Consider the following 25,853-nt stretch of genomic DNA (forward strand, 5'->3'; position numbering starts at 1 on the left):
TATCAGCAGAGATTCTGAGGTCTTCTTGTGCTTGAGTCAAATTTTGCACGAGCTCCCCAGCGTAAACTTCTTTTTGATCCAAATGAGCTTTCAACTCTCTATTCTCTTCACTAGCTTTAGATAGTTGCTCTGAGAAGGAGGACTCGAGACGTTCTTTTTCTTTTTCTGCTTGGCTTGAAGAAGCTTTTGCAACCGCCAATTCTGAAGTTAAAGCCTGCACTCGCTGCTCTAAGGTATTCTTGCTGTCTTGTAAGTCTTCTATATCAATCTGTGCACTCTCAAATTGCTCCTTCCAATTGATTGCTTCCAAATGAGAGTCACGTGCTATCTTCTCTAAGAGGGGGATTCTTTTCATCATTTATGTGCCGATAAGGTTATCCTAAAAAGGGGAAAAGGAAATAAAAATCCTCAAAGATAGTCAAATTATAAAGCAAAAAAGGAAGAGAAGGAAAATACCTTCAAAGTAGCATGCACGATATCATTCATTAAAGTCAGGGAACTATGACTCTCCAACTTGGCTTTTTCAATTGGGCCGATTAAAAGCTCCAACCATACATCTGCCTGACCTGACTTTCTCAAAAGGCTGCTCTCGGCAGGAACTTAAATAGTTACCCTCCTCATAGCAACACTTCTACTTGAAGAGCCCACTTCTATATGATGAACGATAAGAGGGAGAATAGTCAAAGGAGGAGCCGGAGAAAAGGTGAAAGCAGTAGAAGAAGGAACGGAAATAGCTAGGCCGGTAAAAAAGGAACCACATGCACGGGAGTTGAAAAAGAAGATAAGGGTATTTCGTCTAAAACAAGCCCTACATCTTCACGGCCAAATTCGCTGATGAAAAGTTAGTCAATAGACTCACGAGTATCGTGGGGAGTGAAGTCATCGTCAGGAATTGTTATTGGGGTTTCAACAGGTTCGGTAAGAGAAACCGACATTTCAGCTTCGTCATCAGAGACGATGCGTCTCCTAACTCGTGGCCTCTTCACCAGGGAGCCCTTATCTCCCTCTTCTTCAAAATCTTCTTCTTCTGCAGCTTTCCTTTTTGCAGAAGAAGAACCCAAAACTATTTCTCGGGATCTTTCTAAAGAGATACGGGTTCCCGAGGAGACACGAGAGGCTGCAATTGCTTCAGCAGTAACTCCTCGAATAGCGAATTTTGATAAAAAGAAGGATAGAAATTAGAGCAATAAAAGAGAATATAGACACGAAAAGCACAAAATATAAACTCTTACCATGAGTCTTTACCTTCCAACCAAAATGGTTAGAAAGTGTTTTCCAAGACCTACCATCCATTGGTGAGATCTTTAGCAATTTATCTACCCAACCACGAAAATTGGGAACATTCCCCACAACTCCCATGGTAGCTAAAAAAACAAAAGCAAAATTAGAGAAGTTGGTAAACTTGAAGGAAAAAGGTACGAGAAGGTTAAAAGACTTATGTGCAAAATTCCACTTCTCAGGGAAGGGAATATTATCCTCACCCACTAAACCAACAGTGGGGGCAGCAACAAATCGGGCATACTAGCCGCGGTCCTTGTCATCTTCAGGACTCACCAAAACCCTCTTACTCCTGGTTACCAGCGTAAAAACACCATTGCGAAAAAGCCTATGTGAGTAAAGATGAATCAAGTGAGGGAAAGTAAAAGGAACTTCGGCTTTAGTGTCTAAATGCCTTAAACAGGCAATAACCCTCCATATAATCGGACCAATTTGACCCAAACAGACATTGAAGAAACGGCAAAATTCGAGAATGACTGGGTCAATTGCTGGTCTGAACCCTAAAGTAAAAGGGTATGTGTAAACAAAAGAGAACCCAGTTAAATAAGAAGTAATTATCTGATTCGGATTAGGGATAATAATGGGAAAATCGTTACTCCAATGGCAGTCTTTACGAACTACAGGAGTTAAAACTTCTGTAATTTGAGTGGGGTAAGCATCGACATGATCTAAAGCGGAAATCTGGTTTCTAAGAGATCCCCTATCATGGTAAAAAGATAATTCTGTAGGGACTATCTCTTCTACTAAAGGCTCACATAATGGTTCAGAAGACTCTTTACTCCTAGAAGAAGATTTGTGAGAAAGGGAACCTCTGGTTTTAGAAGAAGGACCAGAACTAGAAGAAGGCATAAACGAACCACCTTGAGTAGATCCTAAGCTACGAAGTCTACCTCCCCTTCTATGCCTAATAGGGGCATTGGGGAAAGAGTCAACAATGGAGACTTCTTGAGGGTGAGGGTTTTGTGAAGACATAGTGAAGAGGAATAATATAAGGAAGAAGTAAACAGAGAATTGGAAAATTAAGTGTTCAATAAAACTTTATGAGGTAAAAGACAAGGAAAGAAGTTATATTTATATCGATAATCGACCGCCAAAGGTAAAAGTGCAGTGAAGGAAGGATCACAATTATGATAACTGGCACTTCGTAAAAAGTGGAGCCGTAAAAAACCTTGAAAAAAGCCGCAAAAACTCCAGAACCAATGGAAAATTGATACGTGTACGGAGTATTAAATGGAAGCGACAATTGAAGCGTCAATTTTGTCATAGCATTAATGGTGACAAAAATTCTCGTTTTAATGAAATCCACTTCCCAAATATTCAACTGATGAATAAATAGAAAGTGGGAGACTATCTGTATTGCAAAAAATTGCATTTATATATAAAGGTGACGTGTCGAGACACGTGGACTGATCAAATAGTCAATGAATTATAATTAGTCAAGTGGCACGAGCAGCAATAGAAACGAGCAAAGGCAAAGGAAGAGGCACGGGTGGCCATTCAAGGGATTCAATGCCCATACCTATTTAAGTCATTTATATTCAAGAATCAAAAGGAATGAATCTGACCATAGTAAAAGTGCAGATACAGAATTTGACAGGCATTAAATGCTGAATACGTTAGAGAATTTGTATTGAATATAATGATTATGTAACGTAGCATTCAATGTCTTTAATTATTCATAATAGCCTCATTATGATTTGGGTAAAACGCATATCTTCAAGATATCTATAAAAGGGAGGTATCTGATCAATTGTAGGGACATGAGATACTATTGGAATATACTTTGGTTTACTTATTTTTTTCCTGATTATACTCTGGTTTCCCCAAATTACTTTCTTTTGCATATTCTTTTGATTATCAGTAACCTGTGTTCTTCTAAATTCTAGCTTTGACTGAAATTTCATTTTTTGGTTAAACATTTATATGTGTTTCTGCATTTATACATGTATACTTTATTGGAATTTAGCAGTATTTATCTAATTCTACAGAAAGTGGTGTAATCTAAGCAACTTAATCGTTATTGATTTATAAAAATTATTTTTATCATAATCAGAGTTTGCTCGAAATTACATTAAAAGGTCATTATTGAATCATTGATTTAACTTTGTTTATTTTTCCTTTTCTCTAAAAATACTAATATTTATTCATATATTTCTTTTGAATGTCAAACAATGAGAAGCAAATATGGATATCTCACAAAACAAACTTGGATCAAAGTTCAATTGTAAATATATTTGTTTAATTGATCCATGTACGACACATATAATATTCAAAGAGAAGAAATATTTCTCTCATTTAAGTATGTGTAAGACAGATATTACTACAATTTCTGGTAGAAGTAATTTAATTGAAGGCTCTGGTAGAGCTACTATAACTTTGTCTAAGGGAACAATGCTTATCACAGATAATGCAATGTTCTCCTCCAAGTCTAAGAGGAACTTGTTGAGTTTTAAAGATATCCGCCGAAATGGATATCATATTGAGACAATAGATGAGAATAATCTTGGACATCTCATTATTACCAAGAATATCTCTAGCCAGAAAAGGGTTATTGAAATTTTCATCTTTATCTTGTGGCCTGTATTAGAAAAAAATTAGTGCAATTAAGACACATTCTATTGTAAATCAAAATGTTATTGATTTCAATACTTTTGTACTTTGGCATGATTGATTGGGACACCCTGGATCAATTATGATGAGACGGATTATAGAAACTCAAATGGACATCCATTAAAGAATCTAAAGATTCTTTTGAATAATGAATTTTCTTGCATTCTTGTTATCAAGGCAAGTTAATTATTAGACCATCACCAACAAAGGTTAGGTCTGAGTCCCCTGCGTTTTTGGAATGTATACAAGGGGACATTTGTGGACCTATTCACCCACCTAGTGGGTCATTTAGATATTTTATGGTCTTAATAGATACATCTTCTAGATGGTCTCATATGTGCCTATTGTCATCTCGCAATCCAGCATTTGCAAAATTAATGGCACAAATATTTCGATTACGGGCGCAATTTTCTGATAATCCAATTAAGTCAATTAGACTTGATAATGCTACTGAGTTTTCATCCCAAGCATTTAATGATTATTGCTTATCAATTGGGATAAAAGTGGATCATCATGTAGCTCATGTTCACACTCAAAATGGCCTTGGAGAATCTCTGATTAAGCGTTTACAAATAATAGCAAGACCATTACTTATGAAAACGAGGTTGCCCACTTCTGTTTGGGGTCATGTCATTTTGTATGCAGCAATGCTAGTTCGTCTCAGACTGGCAAATTATCATAAATATTCCCGTTGCAATTAGTTTTGAGTCATGAACCTAATATATCCCATTTAAGAATATTTGGATGCGCAGTATATGTGCTTGTAGCACCGCCATATCGCACCAAAATGGATCCTCAAAGAAAGTCAGAAATATATGTTGGGTTTGAATCGCTCTCCATTATTCGCTACCTCGAAATATTAACGGGGGATTTGTTCACTGCACGATTTGCAGCCTGTCGATTCGATGTGATACTTTTTCCAAAACTAGGGGAGAAATTGGTGAAATCAAACAGGAAATTTTGTAGAAAAATCCATCATTGTCTCATCTTGATCCACGTGTCTCTATTTGTAAATAAAAAGGTGCAAAATATTATCCATTTGCAGAAAATAGCAAACCAAATGCCAGACGCATTTATAGATCTGAAAAGAATAACAAAATCACATATTCCTACAGAGAATGTTCCAATTCGTATTGTTGTTCCTGTTGGACAATCTTCTAGTGTCATAGCTAATGAGTCAAAATCATGCCTAAAGCGTGGCAAACCATTGGGTTCTAAGGATCGAAATCCTAGAAAAAGAAAAAGAAATGCTCAATATGACACTACGAAAGAGCCTAATGAAGTCATGAGGAAATTAATGAGTCTCAGACTAAATAAAATAAGGAACTATCAATAAACCCAATCGATATTTTCCCACAGACAAGCTACTTTTTTTTATTGTACAACTTTATATAAAATATATTCAAATAATTCGAGGATTACTCATTTTAAGTTTTTTCCAAACTATACAAAAATTCCAAGTTTGTCAATATAGGCTGTCATCGATAGAGAAAAAGACACAATTTGCCCAGACGCAAAGAGAGGAGTTAAACTAGATACATATCCACAAATCCCGTTTTAAGATTTATTCTAGGTCATTGTTGTCTTGTTCACAGAGAAAAAAATGGGAAATAATTAGACTTAGGATTGGTTAGGGGCTGCGCGAACGCAAACCCCGCTACCACAAATTATGACGTAGACTCAGCCACTTGGGCCGACCTTAGGCTGGCATCCCTCCAAAGTGCAATGGAAGTCGCCAACCTAGGCCATGGGTCTTTTTGATCACTCATTGACCCCGTCCAGGTAAGTATGTTTCTAAGTTGTCTTTGGCCCTATTTTATAATATTTTCTCATCTTCTATCTTATTCAACTGACGATGTGGGTCTAAGTAGTTCAACCTTTGCACAAACACTTATCCAAACTTGCATTTTGTGTATTTATTAAAAGAAGAAATAATTCATTTTTCCCTTGAGTCGGGCTCTATTGGGAACATCCTCTCTACCTTTATAAGTTTTGTGTATATTCTATTTTCTCAAAATTACACTTTGTGAGATTACACGGAGATTGCTGTTATTGTACTGTATTTAAAGACGTAATAATTAATGCTAGTTCTTCACCAAGTCCTTTAGATCTTAGCTTAATTTAGCCTAATAGTAATAATGCTAGTTTGACTCTGAAGCAGGTCTCATGCAATTTAGCCTAGTCTAAAACAACAAATAAAGATGCATTTGTTTTTCGATAGTCCTGACATTCTATTTGGATAATAACCTAAAGAATAGTCAAAAAGTATCAGATTATATTCTGAATATGAAATCATAATTAGCTCCTCGTCGTTCACTGCCAAATAAAGCCGAGAAAAATTGAAATGTTTAAAATTAACAATATGAAAGGTTAATTAGATAAGTTTTTACACATCTAAGAGTACTAACAAAAAAAATTAAAGAGTCTGTCAGACAGCCATTAGACCATCTCGGGATACCATGTCGCCCAAAGAATAAGATGAGAGATTAAGACATCTAAGAGTACAAACAAAAAAGATTAAAGAGTCTGTCAGACAGCCGTTAGACCATCTCAGCACACCGAGCTTGGGGCTAAAGAACGATCATCTACGGCACCATAACCCGTGGGCTGTGGGAGCTGTTAATCACGCTCTGGTCTATTGGCCATGCCTCGCCAACCAGACATGGTTTTCTGTCTCCTTAGAACTCAAGGATACAGTGGTACGAGCCTATAAAACAGATCCTGTTCAAGTAAGGTCGTGTCCATCTGTGTTGCTGCAATGAAATATAAATACTTCCTTGCCTGGGTTGCTTGTCGGTGTGGGAGGCAGGGCGAAAAAAAGGAAGGAGTATTCAATTCTTCTAACGTCTTTATAAGTCAACAACTATGACCAAAATAAACTACAACTACCTTATTGTTTATTCTGACTATATTTTAAAGTTTCTTCTTAAAAGTTTCATTGAGTAGACGAGTTTGATTGGAGTTGGACAAAGATATAATGTATTTTCCTCATGTGTAAGCTTGTTTAATACATTTAAAGATATTTACTCAAAAATCTTAAAAGTTCTTGGATTACAAAATTTAAAGTTGTTCCAAACTAGGTAAGAATTACAATTTTTTTCACCATTGTTTTTTTTTTTTTACATAGGAGTAGTGGAGAGGAGGATGAGAAAGAATGTGTCTATTTCGAAGAATCAGTTCGGATTCATACCGGGGCAGTCGACTACAGAAGCTATCCATCTTGTGAGGAGGTTGATTGAGCAGTATAGGGAGAGGAAGAAGGACTTGCACGTGGTGTTCATTAACCTAGAAAAAGCCTACGATAAAGTACTAGGGAGATTCTATGGAGACGTCTGGATGGTAGCGGCATCCCGGTAGTGTACGTTAGAGGTGATTAAGGACATGCACGATGTAGCTAAGACTCAGGTAAGGACCGTGAGAGGAGATTCGAATTATTTCCCAGTAGTGATGGGGTTGCATCAGGGATCAACTCTAAACCCATTTTTATTTGCCCTTGCGATGGATGTGCTAACGCGACACATTCAACGAGAGGTGCCATGATTTATGTTATTTGCAAATGATATAATGCTGATTTGTCACGCCCCGAACCTGGGCCTGGACGTAACACGACACCCGGTTCCTGACTACATATGAACGAGCGAACCAACTAGCTGGCTGAATCAACATGTGATATTATAACATACTAAATGCGGAAGATAAACTAACACATGTTGATACACTAAAAGTATGAATGATATAAATCAAGTGCAGAAACACTAATATAAGTCTGAAACATATTTGTAGCAAACATTGCTTAACATGAAAAACCTGCTATGTACTCTAGTCTATGAAGCCTCTAATGAAGTATTATAAATACTCACTCTAAAGTACTGAAGACAATAGAGTAATGATAATGCCCCGAAAGAACTGTGGCTCACCAAATAGCTGGTATGAGAATCCGAGCACTCTGAATCGTCCACCTATAAATCATTACCTGCATCGTGAGATGTACGCCTCGGGCGAAAGGGACGTCAGTACATTTGAATTGCACTGATATGTAAAACAACTGAAAGAAAGGACTATAAATGTTGAAACTAAAACTGAGCTGATAACTGAGAGCTGAGAACTGATAATTGATAACAGCTGAAACTGAAACTGAAACTAAATGATAATTGATAACTGATAACTAAAATAATAACTGATAACTGAACAAAAGATGTAAGGCTATGAATACTCCCTCTTCTGAATGATGAACCACCTGTTTATCTAAACAAACTACAGCCTCGAGCCCAACATATATGTGCACAAGCTACGGCCTCAAACCCAAGTATACATATACATAACTACAGCCTCAGGACCAAAATGCATAAAACATAAACTACGACCTCGGGCCCAAACATGCATAAAGCATAAAATACAGTCTTGGGCCCAAACATGCATAAGCATAAACTACGACATCGGGCCCAAACATGCATAAAACATATACTACATCCTCATGCCCAAATACAAGTGTTCAACATTCAGGAATTTAAATACTCCCTTTTCTTTAGTTCGAAGCTTTCTTACCTGCCAATCTAAAATAGCTACTGGTACCTCTGCATAAGATAAGTCTTCAGCAATGTGAATATCCTCCATGGGCGTAATACGTGAAGGATCTCCAATGCACTTCCGCAACATAGATACATGAAACACATGATGGACTGCTTCCAATTCTGAAGGCAAATCAAGCTCGTACGCCACTCTGCCAATCCTCCGAATAATCTTATACGGTCCAACATACCTGGGGATGATCTTCCCCTTCTTTCCAAATCGCATGACGCCCTTCATAGGCGATACTTTCAGGAAAACCCAATCTTCTACATCAAACTCTAAGTCTCGTCGTCGAACATCTACATAAGACTTCTGCCGACTTTGTGTTGTACGCAGCCGGTCTCTAATAAGTTTTACCTTTTCCATTGCTTGCTAGACTAAATTAGGACCTAGCAACTCTGCTTCCCCGACCTCGAACCAACCGATCGGCGACCTACACTTCCGCACGTATAGTGCTTCGTAAGGGGCCATCTGAATACTAGCTTGGAAGCTATTATTATAAACGAACTCAATAAGAGGTAGATGATCATCCCAACTTCCTTTAAAATCTAGCACGCAAGCATGTAACATATCCTCAACTGTCTGAATAGTATGCTCTACCTGTACATTAGTTTGTGGATGAAAAGCGGTGCTAAGATTTACCTACGTGCCTAGACCCTTCTGAAAAGATTTCCAAAAATGTGCTGTAAATTGAGCTCCTTGATCAGAGATAATAGATAATTGTACTCCGTGAAGGCGAACAATCTCTCGAATGTAAAACTTGGCATAATCCTCGGCTGAATATGTCATCCTAACTGGAAGGAAATGAGTATATTTTGTAAGCCTATCAATAATTACCCAAATAGAATCATACCTCCATGGAGTGCAAGGCAAACCAGTGATGAAGTCCATATTTATCATGTCCCATTTCCATAATGGAAGTTCAATATACTGAGTTAGGCCTCCAGGCCTCTGATGTTCGGCTTTAACTTGCTGGCAGTTGGGACATTGGGCTACCATCTCCGCGATATCTATTTTCATTCCATTCCACCAATAGATCTGTCGAAGTTCCCGATACATCTTTGTCGCTCCGGGGTGAACTGCATATCTAGAATAATGGGCCTCCAAAAGAATCTTGGCGTGGAGCTCTCCGACTATCGGTACACATATGCGGCCCTGGTATCTAAGGACTCCATCTCCAGTTAGCTCAAATAAAGGTTGTCGTTGCTGTGGAATAATTTCCCTCAGTTTTATAAGCTCAGGATCCTCGTGTTGTCGCTCTTTCACTTCAGTAACAAAAGAAGATTTTGTTGTATTCTGAACGAGAATGTGTCCACCCTCTACATCTGCCAAACGCACCTGCAAATTAGCTAGCTGGCATAGATATTTGGTCATCTTGACCTTATTAGCTTCAACATGGCTTAGACTACCCATGGACTTCCGGCTAAGGGCATCAGCAACAATATTAGCTTTGCCGAGATGATACAAAATATCAACATCATAGTCCTTTAGTAATTCTAGCCATCTTCTTTGTCGTAGGTTCAGCTCCCTCTGTTTCAATAAATAAATACTGAAGGCTCTGGTGGTCGGTGAAAACATCAATATGAACCCCATATAGATAATGCCTCCAAATCTTTAGGGCGAAGACAACTGCGGCTAACTCAAGATCATGCGTATGATAGTTCTGTTCATGTTTCCACAACTGTCTGGAGGCGTACGCGATAACTTTACCATGCTGCATAAAAACACAACCTAGGCCAATTCTCGAGGCATCACAATATACAACATAACCCTCGGTGCCATCCAAAAGAGTCAAGACAGGTGTCGTCGTAAGCCTTTTCTTTAGCTCCTGAAAACTTTGTTCATATGCCTCAGTCCACTGAAACTTAGCTCCCTTATGTGTCAGTTTCGTCAATGGTGTAGAGATTGAGGAAAATCCCTCCACAAACCTTCGGTAATATCCTGCCAAGCCTAAAACGCTACGAACCTCTATCGGATTCAAGGGCCTCGGCCAAGTCATCACAGCTTCAATCTTTTGGCCATCAACCTTGATACCATCACCGATAATAACATGACCAAGAAAAGCTACATAAGTTAGCCAAAATTTACATTTAGAGAATTTAGCATATAACTTGTAGTCCTGGAGAGTCTGCAATACAGCTCGCAAGTGTTCTGCATGCTCGGCTTCCGATCGTGAATATATCAGGATGTCGTCAATAAACACAATCACAAATTCATCCAAGAATGGTTTGAATACCCGGTTCATAATATCCATAAAGGTTGCTGGGGCATTTGTAAGCCCGAAAGACATGACAAGGAATTCAAAATGGCCATACGTCGTCCTAAATGATGTTTTGGGATATCAATTTCCCTAACTCATAGCTGATGATAACCGGATCGCAAGTCGATCATCGAAAAGCATTTGACACCTTGTAACTGGTCGAACAAGTCATCAATCCATGGAAGAGGATACTTATTATTGATAGTGACTTTATTTAGTTGCCTGTAGTCAATACACATCCGCAATAAGCCATCTTTCTTTCGAACAAAGAGCACCAGAGCACCCCATGAGGATGTACTTGGCCTAATGAAGCCTTTATCGAGCAAGTCCTTCAGTTGTTCCTTCAATTCCCTTAGCTCTGCAGGAGCCATTCTGTAGGGAGGAATGGATATAGGCTACGTATCAGGAAGCAAATCTATAGCAAAATCGATTTCCCTTTCGGGGGGGGATTCCTAGAAGCTCGTCAGGGAATACCGTCGAGAATTCATTCACAATAGGAACCGACTGAAGAGTCGCTGGCTCCTTATCTATATCCCTGACATGAACCAGATGGTATATACAGCCTTTAGCAATAAACTTCCGAGCCCTAAGGTATGAAATAAACTTACCCTTGGGCGTGGTTGCATTACATTTCCATTTAAGGACAGACTCACCAGGAAAATGAAATAGAACCACCTTTGCACGACAATCAATATTAACATAACAAGCTTCCAACCAATCCATACACATAATGACATCGAAGTCTAGCATAACCAATTCAACTAAATCAACAGAGGTTGGACAGTCATTAATTAACACTGTACAACCTCGATAGACATGATTAGCTACAATAGAGTAGCCAACTAGCGTAGATATCTCAACTGACTGTGGCAACAACTCAAATCTCATGTCAAGCTTACTAGTAATAAATGGAGTAATATATGAAAATTTAGAGCCGAGATCTATCAATGCATAAATGGAATGAGAATGTATTGTCAATATACCTGTGACAACATCTAGGGATGCCTCTAAATCCTGTCGGCCTGTGAGTGCATAAAAGCGATTTTGGCCATAACTAGAACCTGAGGTGTCTCCTCCACCTCTCCCCCTACTACGACCCTGGGTAGACTGTGGACCTGGTCAAGGAACACGGACTGAGGGAGAAGAAGCTGTTGTGGATCCTGAAGGTTGAGCTGGTGCACCTCTGCCTAACCCCGGGCACCGACTAATAAAATGTCATGTCTGCCTACAATGATAACATGCACTCGAACTCTGTCTACACTACCTGGTGTGCAGCTTACCACACTAAGTACATGGAGGAGTAGGCTATCTCATTTGTGCGGAATGCTCCTGTCGAAGGCCCTCAGGCTGGCCTGAGCTCTAGGTCCTGACTGAATATATCGATCAAACCGCTGGCCCTACATCTGTGGTGGGAAACTACCTGCTGACCGAGGTGGATATCGATTGAGTAGGGGCCTAAAATCACCCGGTGGATCCCTATAAGACCCCGTAGTACGAGCCCTCTTACTCTACTCCCTATCCCTACGAGTATCATGAATTCAACGAAAAAGGTCCTCTATAGTCTGAGCGAAAGCCTGTATGTGGGAAATATCTATATCATCTAATAGGGATGCTACCCTACAATCTCTAATCAGATGATCCCCCAAACCATCCACATAATGATGAACTCTAGCCCTTATGGTACGTACGATATCTGGTGTATACCTCGCCAAAGAATTAAACTTATGGCTATAATCCCTCACACTCATATCCCCCTGCTTCAGGTTAAGAAACTTGTCAATACAAGCCTCCCGAAACTCCCGTGGAAAATAATGGGCTAAAAAAACCTCAGAGAAGTCCTCCCACTCTACTGGCGGAGCATTAGGTCCTCTAGATCTCTCCCATGCCTCATACCATAGGACGACTACATCACGTAGTTGAAAATAAGCCAACTCCACAGCCTCGGTAACGAAGGCATGCATCACCCTCAATACTCTATACATTTGGTCTATAAAGTCCTGGGGATCCTCAGTAGAACTGGATCCTGTAAATAATGGAGAGGCCAAGTGAAGAAACTCTCGTACCGTCGAGCTTCTTGTCCGATCTCTCCGAGAATCTGCTCCCGACTCTAGCTGTCGCTCATGAATAGAAACCATCCTAGTCAGCAACTGAACTGCCTCCCTCATCCTCTGCTCCCCAGTCTCTGATGGGGGAACAACAGGTGCTGGAGGTCCTATGTCTCTAGCTACCTCAGGTACTAATGGAACTGGTGAGGTTGGGAGTACTGCATCTCCCTAGGCTCCAACAAGTGCTGGGGAAGCTGAAACTAGGGGTACTGGAGATTCACTGTGTGCCTCTAAGGGAAATCTATCCCTCTGACCTGGTGGGGAATGACTGGTACCTTCCCCCGAATCCATACCTATCTCTCGCTGTGCCATCTCCTGAGCGTAGGTAGCCTGTTAGATAAGAAACACAAAGCACGATTTAGATTTCATATGTTCTTATAACTTCGCTCTATAGCACGATTTATTAATTTAAAGAAATGTAACCATTCCTAAATGCCTCATAGCCTCCTGATTATAAGTGCGGTGCACAACACACCCATAAGCAAGACTCTACTAGACACGGCTTGTGGACTCCCTGGGATACGACCTATTGTGATACCAAGCTTGTCACGCCCAAAACTAGTGGAGGCACGACTGGCACTCGATACTGTATTTGATCGAGTTAGCCATTAGGCATACTAGCTAACTAAACTAGGGGCCCAACAGATCAGGTAGCACAACATCTGAAATACTAAGCCTGGACCATTAAGGTCATGACTTGAATAACAATAAGCCATATAAACAAAGGTAGACGAGCCAAAATAATAAAGTACTAGCTGGCCGACGAGGCCGCGATTGGAGACATACATGCCTACACACATATATATACATGCCAAGCCTATAGGCTGGAGATTGAAAGCTGCAAAAAGAAACCCAAAATATTGTGTCCACAATAGCCTCTAAGAGTGTCATAAGCACTGTCGAGATAAGGCCCCGAATATACCCAAACTGTACAACAAAAGTAACCATCTTATGAAAGCTCCAGGAAGAGGTGGAGCTTACCAACTCACAGCTGAACCTCGAAATCCTAGCGGAGGGGTCGATCAGAGTCCCTACCTGGACCTGCATACATGAAACAAAAATGCAGTGTCCCCAGGCAACGGGACATCAGTACGAATAAAAATGTATTGGTATGTAAGGCAAAAAGAAGAATCATACATAGCTGATGTAAAAAAAAGTAATAGAGATACCACGTGACACTGAAACTCTGATAGCCTCCATGGACGACATCTGACCTCATAGTAATCAAATATGCATGGTATGCTTGTGTAATCGTATGTCGTGAATACATATATAATGATGCAAATGCATGACATACCCAACCAAATGCTAGCAATGGCAGTCTCTTCCGGTAGCTAACCGACATCATATTGCCAACCTGTGGCCATCTATACAATATATATAGTTTTTCGGGCAAATAGGCATCTTACCTCCGATTATAGCTCGAAGTCCATGCATAATATTCCATATATGATATGAACTTTGAATGCACATAATAGGAGATAATAAGAACTTAGCCAATCTTGTCTCATAGGTACTCTTATTCTCATAATCTCATAATCATCTTCGTATCGCATACAATTGTCTCGTGGAACCTCATATGTTTTCTTTTTCTTTTGAGTAAGCTTAAAAACTTAACTCAACTTTAGAAATATAACTTAACTCTGAAGATGTTCATAAAAAGATTAAGGTGCTTCACTTAGTCCTTATACCTGATTTCTTGATATTTAGTAAAAGAAAGTATTTCAAAAATCAAGTGTTTTAATAGCTTAAACATAAAAATTATATTTTAGATTTTTGGAAATCGACGTGTCACTTTAGAGATTTTAAGATACACTTTAACAAGGGAGAAGGACTGATCGCAAATACTAAATGTCTTTATTTTCTAGTCACACAACCCAAAGACGAGTAAGAATTCACATATATGGACATATAGTTAAGAAAGCCGAACAAATGACATATATAGATGTCGAATACCCTATTTAACTGAACGAGTGGAATATCAACCTAATAGCATCATGAAAATACTTCAGCTACGATCCCAATGCCTTTCACAGAAGGTCTTTCTAGCAATAGAATAGTAAAATATCACATTTGACGTCTTAGGAATTTCCTAGAATTCGTGCTAAAAGGAAGGACAAAGTTTAGCCTTAACATACCTCTCCAACGAACGTCTGAATGCATGTAGCTCCTTCACAAAAGTTATTCCTTACGTCCTAAGCTTCGAAAATACTATATATATGCAGCTTATATGCACCTATAAACAATTCATAATTGAGTTTAAATCGGCAGATTTGCCATATGACCCTAACTTGACAAAACGTCAGTAGAACTTTGTAAAAACAATCATAAAAGAGTCCCAAGATGATTACCTTGGAAAACCAAGTATAAATCCTGAAGAACCAGCAAGAACAACAAATTTCTATCTTCCAATAATAGCTCCAAACACAGCTAATAGAAGGGGGAAATGATTGCAAAGCGTAAAGATTGCGTTTCTAGGCACGGGGGCAAACTTTAACGGTAGAAATCGTTAAAAACACACCTTAATCACTCAAGAACACCATGCAACCTTCTCTTCAGCTTTCTTTCTATTTTAGGACGAAAATTAAATGTTTTTAGGTCTGAAAAGTCGAATTTGCCGACTTATACTACTTGTTTGACCCGACCCGGTTCGCGGCCCAATTTCAGCCTGGACAGTCCGTGGTGAAATAGTCATAACTTTTTACTACGATGTCGGATTGATGTAAGGTATTTTTGGTTGCGAACTAGACTTGTAGACATTAGATTCGATAGGTTGTGGGTATCAAAACTCTTTATATATTGGGAGAAATGATCTGATACATTTGATCCAAAGTTTAGAAAATTTATTAGAGAAATTTACGATAACTTTTGCCGACCTTTATTTCGCAACTTGCTTGATTCCAAAACTTAACATGTGACCAATGTGATATTATAATACCTCATAACACATTATTCTTAGCATATTAGACACTCTTGGTCTTATCCCACATGTGTAAATTAACTTAAACCTTCCGAACGCGCGGGGTGCCACCCGAGCCATTTCTTTAACCACGAACATTTGTTTAAGGGATTCCTTTGACCTACAGCTTTAGTTTACTTCCTTGATATTACCACACATTTTCATTCTTATTCTCCCAATGTGCTATACCCAATCATATATACCTAATATAACCACACCACGTTACGTATATTACGTAAGAGAAAAAAAAAACATGGGGTCTCACAAATATGCATCCTAAGTACCAAATTTAATATTATTTATACTTATAAAAAAATTATTTATATGCATATATTTATTATATTAACTTTTAAGTTTTGATAATTACTTCATTTAAAATTTAATCGAATTGTGTAATTATACTTGTGCAACCAAATAATATACTTGTAATTATATTGTAATTACGTTATGACAAATAAATAGGTTTTCGTAATTACTACATTGTGTAATTACTAGAATAGTAATTACACCAATTCCAATAATCGGGTGGCCTTCCAAAGAGACCTTTAGTTTCAATAGGAGTAATATAATAGGTTTGGGATTTAAGAATTTGAGTTTAATTACTTGTTAACCTGTAACGGCTTTCATAATTCCAAAGCCAAAGGAAAATTTAATGCTTTATTATTTTTAAACTTAATATATAAATATATTTTTCGCATGTAAGTTTATTTAGTACGGTTCGGTACTTTTCGGTTTATTTTCATAAAATAAAAGACCTACCCTAATTATCGGTATGGTTATAGATTTATATAAAAACCAATGGTTTTATTAAAAGAAACCTAAAAATCAATTCGATCGGTTTAATCGACTTTTAAATATCCATTGACACCCTTAATCAAACCCTCAACAAGATTATATAGAATTTTTTATTTTTTATTTTTTTACAGAAAAAGAAAGACACAATTTTGCCTACAAGTGAATAGAGAAGAAATCCCTAAAGCCCTTCCAAAACTCAGGACATCACTATAAGAGTGGAGTTGAGAATGTGTGCTCAAGCCAATTAATAGATCTGTTAATGAGGTAGTCAAAAAATAATTGGGCTTTGGATTGGGTAGGGCCTGCACGAAGGCACCTCCTCACTACTACAAATTATCACATAGGCTCGACTACTTGGGTCGACCTTAGACGGGCACCCATCCAAAGTGCAATGAAGGTCACCAGTGTAGGACATGGGCCTTTCTAATCAACCATTTATCCCGCCCAAGTAAGTATATTTTTTCTGTGGTCCTCTGTTATAATATATCCTCACAACTATTTTATCTTCTTCACTAAACGATGCGTGACAATGTTATGAAGATGTTCTGAGACTATTTTATCTTCTTCATAACATTGTCACTTCAGTTGTTCTGAGACTTCCCGCATTTACTGTGTTATTCGACCTCTTCATAAACAGTATTCCAGACTTCAGACTATGCATCTTCCTTGTGAATCTTTTATTTGTATTAGAAGAAGAAATTAGTAACAAAATCATGAATATTTCTCTATTGAATCTTTCCATAGTCATTAGTTGTCCTAATTCAGTTTCCGAACAGCAAATGTACCAAGAGCTCATCTTCGTTCCAAGTAAAAAACATATGCCAACACTGATCTTGAGTGAAGTCTGCGCCTACATTTTGATTTTTCAAAGCAAACAAAGGTATAGCAAAAAAGATTGAAGGGTCTGTCAAACAACCATTAGACCATATCAGCACACCGAGGTTGGGGCTGACTTGGTTTTCTTTCTCCTTAGAACTCAAGGATACAATGGTACGAGCCTATAGAACAGATCCTGTTCAAGTAAGATCGTATCCATTCAGTGCATCGCTGATATATAAATATTTCTTTGCCTAGGTTGCTTGTCGATGTGGTACGTTGGACAAGAAAGTAAGGACTATGTAATTATTGTTATGAATAGCATTGTACTTAGAGTGAATGTCTATCTTTTAGAGAGTTTGTTATTTTGTGGCTAAGTCATTTTCCCCCTATAAATAGAGGGGGTTTACCTCATTGTAAATCATCCCAAAAAATTCAATAAGAATTACCTTGCTCTTTTCCTTGCAATATTATTCTTTTCCTTATTGTTTTATTTCACGTTATCAGCATGAGACTTTACCGTCTCGAGAAGCCCTTTGAGAAGATTAAGGTATAACTTTTCCCCTCTTTTAATTATAACTGATATTATGAAAAGAAAGTTCGTTGCTCTTGAAATTTCGGGTTAGAACTATATGACATGGGTGTTTGATGCTGAAATCCATTTAGATACAATGGGTCTTGAAGACACCATTAAAGATAAAAATAAAGGATCTACCCAAGACTGCGCTAAGACCTTGATTTTCCTGTGTCATCACCTTGATGAAGGGTTGAAAATAGAATATCTCACACTCAAAGATCCACTTGTTTTGTGGAATGGCTTAAAGGAAAAATATGACAACTTAAAGTTAGTCACTCTTCCATAAGCACGATATGAGTGAGTTCATCTAAGGCTCCAAGATTTTAAGTCTGTTTCTGAATATAATTCTGCGATGTTCAAAATTATTTCTAAATTGAAACTCTGTGGAGATAGTATCACTGACTATGATATGCTTGAAAAAATGTTCACAACGTTTCATGCCTCCAATATGGTCTTACAATAGCAATACTGAGAGAAAGGTTTCAAGAAGTACGCTGAGTTGATTTCTCTTCTCCTTGTGGCCGAACGAAACAATAACTTCCTCATGAGAAATCACGATAATCGGCCCAGTGGGTCTACACCATTGCCTGAAGTGGATGAGGTGTATTCCCACTATGCTAAGCGTGGAAAAGGCCGTGGCCCTATTCGTGGTCGTGGCCGTGGCCGTGGACAAGGAAGAAATTTTTCTTGTGTTAATCATCCCCCCAAAGAAAAATAACCACCAAAAGTGGAAAGGGAAATATGAGAAGCCAAAGGCAAATGGTTCAGAAATTGAATGCTATCGTTGCGATGGAAAAGGTCATTGGGCAAATATTTATCGTACACCAAGACATTTGTTTGAGCTTTATCAAGCATCTCTAAAGAATAAAGGTCCCGAAGCTAATTTTGTCTATTACAATGAATTTGACACCATACATTTAGATGTGACAGACTTTTTTGAGCATCCTGATGGAAAAATAGACCACTTAATCGGTGATGGATCCGTGGTTAAAGATGATTGAGTAGTTTATTTATTTTATTTTTGCCTATTCGTAGTAGCTAATGAATAAATATCATGTAATCACAATTCTTTACTTGAGTAGTAGTTATTAGTATCAATTAGTATTATTTATTTTATAGAATATTGTTAGTTTATTTTGATTAAATATAGTTCTAGTATTCATGTTAGACAATATTTCAATTTGCTTAGTAAAAAAAACCAGAGTATCCAAATTCATTTAAAGAATCAAATTAACTTAGAGATTGTTTTATCAATGGAATTATATGACTTATTATCATAGACGCTGTCATCTGTAGTACTTGCAATATTTTTTTTATAGAGCATAGATATTTAAATAACGACAATGTAGGTAAACGAATACGAAACACAAAGTATGATAACTGTTTACCAAACTTTTATGTTTTATGTAAATCGAAAGATTATACTTCATAAGATCTTTCTTTTTGTACCGCCAAATCGATATTTAAGAAGGCCTTGTACATAAATGTTTAGATGTAACCTATTAAGATATTTATTGTGAGAATTACATTGTTTTTTTATGAAGAATAATAGCAGAAATAACAATCTATTATAGCTTTAGAGAGGAAATGACTTGTATTAGTTTATTGTATTGGGAAAAATTGCATTTATATATAAAGGTGACGTGTCGAGACACGTGGACTGGTCAAATAGTCAAAGAATTATAATTAGTCAAGAGGCACGAGCAGCAATAGAAACGAGCAAAGGCAAAGGAAGAGGCACGGGTGGTCATTCAAGGGATTCAGTGCCTATACCTATTTAAGTCATTTATATCCAAAAATCAAAAGGAATGGATCTGACCATAGTAAAAAGTGCAACTACAGAATTTGACAAGCATTAAATGCTGAATAGGTTAGAGAATTTGTATTGAATATAATGATTATGTAACGTAGCATTCAATGTCTTTAATTATTCATAATAGCCTCATTATGATTTGGGTAAAACGCATATCTTCAAGATATCTATAAAAGGGAGGTATCTGATCAATTGTAGGGACATGAGATACTATTGGAATATACTTTGTTTTACTTGTTTTTCTCCTGATTATACTCTGGTTACCCCAAATTACTTTCTTTTGCATATTCTTTTGATTATCAGTAACCCGTGTTCTTCTAAATTCTCGCTTTGACTGAAATTCCATTTTTTGGTTAAACAAATTGGTTCTGTTACCGGAAATCTGATAATCTATTTTCTTTTCACTTAACCTTCCTTGTTGCATCAATTATGTCGAATAACAATGACAACACTCAAGGAAACTAAGAGAACCAACAAAGTCAGGGAGATCCACGGAATATTAACACTCAAGTTCCTACTCCGCAAGACTCTCCACGACAATCTCGTGAGGGTTCTCCTAATGGGTCTCAAATAAACGAGTATGCTCAATTTGAAAATGTTGAAGCTGTTGATGAAGCTTTGCAGAAATTAATTGCTGCTCAGGTCAACAAAGCTGTTGAGGCACTTGTTAACCAGTTACCTGTTGCAACACCCACACCTACTCCAAATAATAACACTGTGGAAAACCCTCGTTCCGGGCTTGTTAACTCAGGCAGCGGTGGAACTCCTAGTAAATCACAGGAGAGAGAACTGGGTAATATAATTAATTCTGATTTACAAAATTTAGTACTAACCTTGCAGAAACAGCTCAAGGAGAAAAGTGAGCGCATAGAGCAGATACCCGGGGTGCCGCCCATAATCAAAGGGGTAGATATGGATAGATATTCGCAACAACCCTAGAAGCCAAGTGCTGCTCCACTCCCAATTCCAAAAAGTTCAAAATGTCTGATATTCCAAAGTATTATGGAACAACAGACCCACGAGATCACGTGACTGCATTCACAACGGGTGTAAAAGGCAACGATTTGACTAAGGAGATTGAATTAGTATTAGTCAAAATATTTGGTGAAACACTCACCAAAGGAGCGTTAACATGGTATTCTCTTTTACCCAAAAATTTTATAAATTCTTTTGCTGAGATTGCATATTCTTTCATCAAAGCACACTCGGGAGCTCAAAAAGTAGAGAAAAGAATGGAGGATATTTTTAAAATCAAGCAAGGGGACTCTGAACTGCTTAGAGAATTCGTGGACAGATTTCAACGTGGAAGAATGACATTGCCATGTGTACCTGACAATTGGGCAGCGATAGCTTTCACAAGTAATCTGAATGAAAAAAGTTAGGAAGCTACGAGGAGACTCAAGGAAAGCCTTCGAGAATTCCCAGCTACAACGTAGAATGATGTTTATATCAGGTATAGCACGAAGTTGAGGATTGAGGAAGATACTGTTCCACGATTTCAAAAATAAAAAAAGATAAGTTCGAGACGGGTGGAGACCAAAAAAAGATCCAATAAAAACAGGTACGAGCCTTATATGGGACCTGCAGGAAAAGACTCACAGTCAAAGCAGGATAATCAAAGGTACGATCACAGATCAAGAAACAGAGAATCAGGTTCTTCATCAAGATTCAGGAATGAGCGAAACAACTATGAGTCACGAGATGATGATAGAAATTTAAAAGCGACATTCGGTGGTTACAACTTCAACGTCAGCACCTCTAAGCTCGTAGTTATTTTGAAAAGCATGGGAGATAAGGTTCGATGGCCAAAGGAAATGAGATCGAATCCAAATAGGCGCAACCCAGACCATTGGTGCGACTTTCATAATGACCACGGGCACAAAACAGCAGATTGCAGATTTTTACAAAGTGAAGTTGATCATTTATTAAAACAAGAATATCTTACTGAGTTGTTCAGTGAGAAAGGCAAGCAAGCTTACATGAAGAACAGGCAGGAGCCTCCAAAACCACCTTCCCCCAAAAGAACTATTAACGTTATAAGTGGGGGTGAAGACGTCAATGGTATATCATATACTGCAGCTAACAAAATTTTCAAAGTAACAATTACCCAAGGAAAACGGGTGCGGCATGTTTTAGAGGAAGACAATACTACATTCAATGATGCAGATGCATATGGTGTATTAACCCCTCATAACGATGCACTGGTAATATCTTTAATTGTACATGATACTAATGTGAAACGAGTTTTGATTGATCCAGGTAGTTCCGTGAACATTATTTTGCTAAGAGTATTATGTGAGATGCAAGCTGAAGATAGAGTAATACCAAAGGCGCGTACTCTATTTGGATTTGATAATTTCAGTGTTGTCACGAAAGGAGAGGTAACACTCACCACATTTGCTAAAGGGGTCATCAAAGATACAATGTTCCAGGTAGTAGACATGGAGATGGCTTACAACATGATTCTTGGGAGACCATGGATCCACGAAATGGATGTTGTTCCTTCAACCTTGCATCAAGTTATTAAATTTCCATCGCCATGGGGAATCTGTCAAATTCGTGGAGATCAACATATATCCAGGGCTATCAACTTCGTTGCAGATACAAGCACGAGAAGTGAAGGCAAATAGCAATCACAGAAGGCAGTTGACGACATCACAACACCTCAACTGAACAAGGGCAAACAGATGTAGACTCAAGGCCTGATACCATTCAAGAACCAGAAGAGAATGAAAATATCAAAACAACGATAGAGGAATTAGAGCATGTCGTGTTATTTGCTCAATGGCCTGATAAAAAATTCTATGTTGGAGCCAATCTTAACCAAGGTATGAAAGGTAAGTTAATTGAATATTTGAAAACTAACGTGGACTGCTTTGCTTGGTTCCACTCCGACATGACAGGAATACCACCGGAGGTGATGACCCATAAACTAAATGAAGATCTATCATACCCTCATGTGAAGCAAAAGAAAAGAAAGCAAGGAACTTTCAAGAATCAGGTGATTCAAGAAGAAGTCCAAAAATTGCTAAAAATTGGTTCCATTCGAGAGGTAAAGTATCCTAACTGGTTAGCTAACACTGTTGTAGTTCCAAAGAAGAACGGTAAGTGGCGGGTTTGTGTAGATTACACAGATCTTAACAAAGCCTGCCCTAAAGATTCTTTTCCACTACCACATATAGATCAATTGATTGATGCAACTGCAGGTCACGAACTATTAAGTTTTTTATATGCATATTCAGGTTATAATCAGATTAAAATGGATCCGGGAGATGAAGAAAAAACTTCATTCATAACAGACAGGGGGACTTACTATTATAAAGTAATGCCCTTTGGTCTAAAGAATGCAGGTGCAACGTATCATAGGTTAGTTACCAAAATGTTTCAAAAGTATTTAGGAAAGACTATGGAGATGTATATAGATGATATGCTTGTTAAAACTTATTACTCAAAAGATCACATATCACACTTATCTGACACATTTTCAATTTTGCGCAAATTTAATATGAAGTTAGTAAACAAGGTAAACAATCCCCTATCTATTATGTTAGTAAATCTTTGTTGGATGCGGAGACGAGGTATCCTCAGTTAGAAAAACTTGCACTTGCGTTAATCATGGCATCTAGAAAGTTAAGACCTTACTTTCAGTGTCATCCTATCGTTGTAGTAACTACCTACCCTTTACGTAATATATTACATAAGCATGAGTTAACAGGCAGGTTAGCTAAGTGGGCAATAGAGTTAAGTGAATACGAAATTACATACCAACCTAGAACTGCTATAAAATCATAAGTATTAGCTGATTTCATGGCTGATTTTAGCCAGGGGATGCAGTTAGAAGCAGAAAAAGAGTGATTCACAACTCGTAGTTAATCAAATGCTGGGCACTTATACAGCCAGGGAAGCAAGGATGCAGCAGTACTTGGAAAAGTTACGGGAATTGATAAAACAATTTCAAAATTGAAAAGTTAGACAAATACCAAGGGACGAAAATCTTGAAGCATACACCCTAGCTAATCTCGCATTTGCGGCTGAAGTGGCAAGTGATGCAAACACCTCAGTTATACATTTATCTCATTCTGTTCTTCATCCTGATGTAAATGAGGTAAATTTTAATAATTTAACCTGGGATTGGAGGAACAAAATTGTTGCTTTTTTGCAGTATGGTACCGTCCCTAATGACAAGAAAAAAGCTTATGCACTTCGAAAAGAGGATGCTCGGTACTGCTTAAAACAAGGCAATTTATATCGTAAAATGTTCGATGGTCCCTTAGCGAGATGCCTTGGACCTTCACAAACGGAGTATGTAATGAGAGAAATACACGAGGGACATTGTGGGAATCACGCAGGTGGAAGATTACTGGTAAGAACCTTTATTAGGGCAGGTTATTACTAGCCTAAAATTGAAGAAGAAGCAGAAAGTTTCGTGGCCAAATGTGATAAATGTCAAAGGTACGGTAACAATATACATAGACCTGCGAAGTTATTACATCTGGTCATTGCACCGTGGCCATTTATGAAATGGGGAATGGATATCGTGGGTCCATTACCACAAGCAAAAGGATAGGTAAAGTTTCTGCTCGTTCTCACTGAGTATTTTACTAAATGGGTAGAGGCAGGAGCATTCAAACAGGTGCGACAAAAGGAAGTCAGAGATTTTATTTGGTGGAATATCATATGTCGATTTGGCGTACCAAAGGAGATCGTATGTGATAATGACCCTCAATTTATAGGAGCTCAAATCACGGAATTCCTTCGAAGTTGGAAAATTAAAAGGATTACGTCTACGCCTTATCATCCGGTGGGTAATGGGCAAGCAGAATCAACAAATAAAGTCATTATCAACAATTTAAAGAAACAATTAGAAGAGTCAAAAGGGAATTGTCCAGAAGTGATACCTGGTGTTTTATGGGCATATCGTACAACGGCGAAAATAAGTACGGGAGAAACACCGTTTTCATTGGTTTATGGAACTGAAGCTTTAATTCCAGTTGAGATAGGAGAACCGAGTGCACGATTCACACAGGCGACACAAGAATCTAATGACGAGGATATGTGGGTCAATCTAGATTTACTCGAAACAAGGAGAGAAGCTGCACTAATAAGAATGGCAGCACAGAAGTAGGTCATAGAACGATACTACAATAGAAAAGCACGCCTCAGGTTCTTTAAAATTGGGGACTTCGTGCTTAAAAAGGTTTTTCAATTTACAAAGGCAGCTAACGCTGGAAAATTAAGTCCAACATGGAAAGGACCCTACAGAGTTCGTGATATTGTAGGAAAAGGAGCATATGAACTGGAAACAATGGATGGCAAGATACTACCTTCACATTAGAATGTTGTTCATTTGAAGAGATACTATTTCTAAGGAAAACCCACGGTCAGGTATAACCATTTTAAATTTCATTTTTGAATTGTTAAAAGTTTACTAACGATTTTAGATGATAGGCAAAAAGCTAACCTGTACTAAATGATGAGTCATGACCTGTAAGGCACACGGAGTAACCTAAAATCCCTGGCCTAGAGTTACAATTATTCTGATAGAAATAAAAACGGGTTATGCAGTCTTCATCTATAATCGCCCCTCCGAGTCCTGTATGTTTTTCCTTTTCAGGAAAAGGACCAAATGAGAAGAACTATTAAGTCACGAGATGGAGCCTTCAACACTCAAACACTTGGGGGACTACATAATATACATAGACATGTGTATAAAGAAGGCAAAGAAGATTGAGGGAAAATCAAGCATAAAAGAGTCAAGTGCAGAGTAAAAGTCACGAGATGGAGCCACGAGCTAAGGCTAAAGAAAAAACCTCACTATAATTAGGGTAAAGGCCATATACTAAAACGGGTTATAAGGAAAAACCTCGTATCTATTATTCCTCTTTTGTAAAAATTTGTTACAAAAAAAATAGTTACGAGAAAGTTATAGATGTACTTCAAATACATGTAAAGTATTATAAGTTCCAATAACAACTTGTCAAAGTTATTTCAAAGAAACATGGGTTTCCCTATTTCTTTTATCGTATGTTAACACCATTATGAAGTTGAGACGTCTTCTTCATTAAGTGTCA

At 37.9% G+C, this 25,853-nt stretch overlaps 3 non-coding genes across 3 annotated transcripts; all 3 read right to left on the bottom strand.

The window, feature by feature from the left end:
• Positions 1–5,519: 5,519 nt before the first annotated feature.
• Positions 5,520–5,678, bottom strand: LOC142166635 (U1 spliceosomal RNA). Its single transcript, XR_012697038.1, has one exon. It is a non-coding gene; the product is annotated as a U1 spliceosomal RNA (small nuclear RNA).
• A 733-nt stretch (positions 5,679–6,411) lies between these two features.
• Positions 6,412–6,627, bottom strand: LOC142166718 (small nucleolar RNA U3). The gene has a single exon (XR_012697116.1). It is a non-coding gene; the product is annotated as a small nucleolar RNA U3 (small nucleolar RNA).
• Positions 6,628–16,871: 10,244 nt separating this feature from the next.
• Positions 16,872–17,032, bottom strand: LOC142166740 (U1 spliceosomal RNA). The gene has a single exon (XR_012697122.1). It is a non-coding gene; the product is annotated as a U1 spliceosomal RNA (small nuclear RNA).
• Between the last annotated feature and the right edge of the window lie 8,821 nt (positions 17,033–25,853).

This window comes from Nicotiana tabacum, chromosome 11 (assembly GCF_000715075.1).
Source record: "Nicotiana tabacum cultivar K326 chromosome 11, ASM71507v2, whole genome shotgun sequence".
In the NCBI taxonomy this organism is placed as follows: Eukaryota; Viridiplantae; Streptophyta; class Magnoliopsida; order Solanales; family Solanaceae; genus Nicotiana; species Nicotiana tabacum.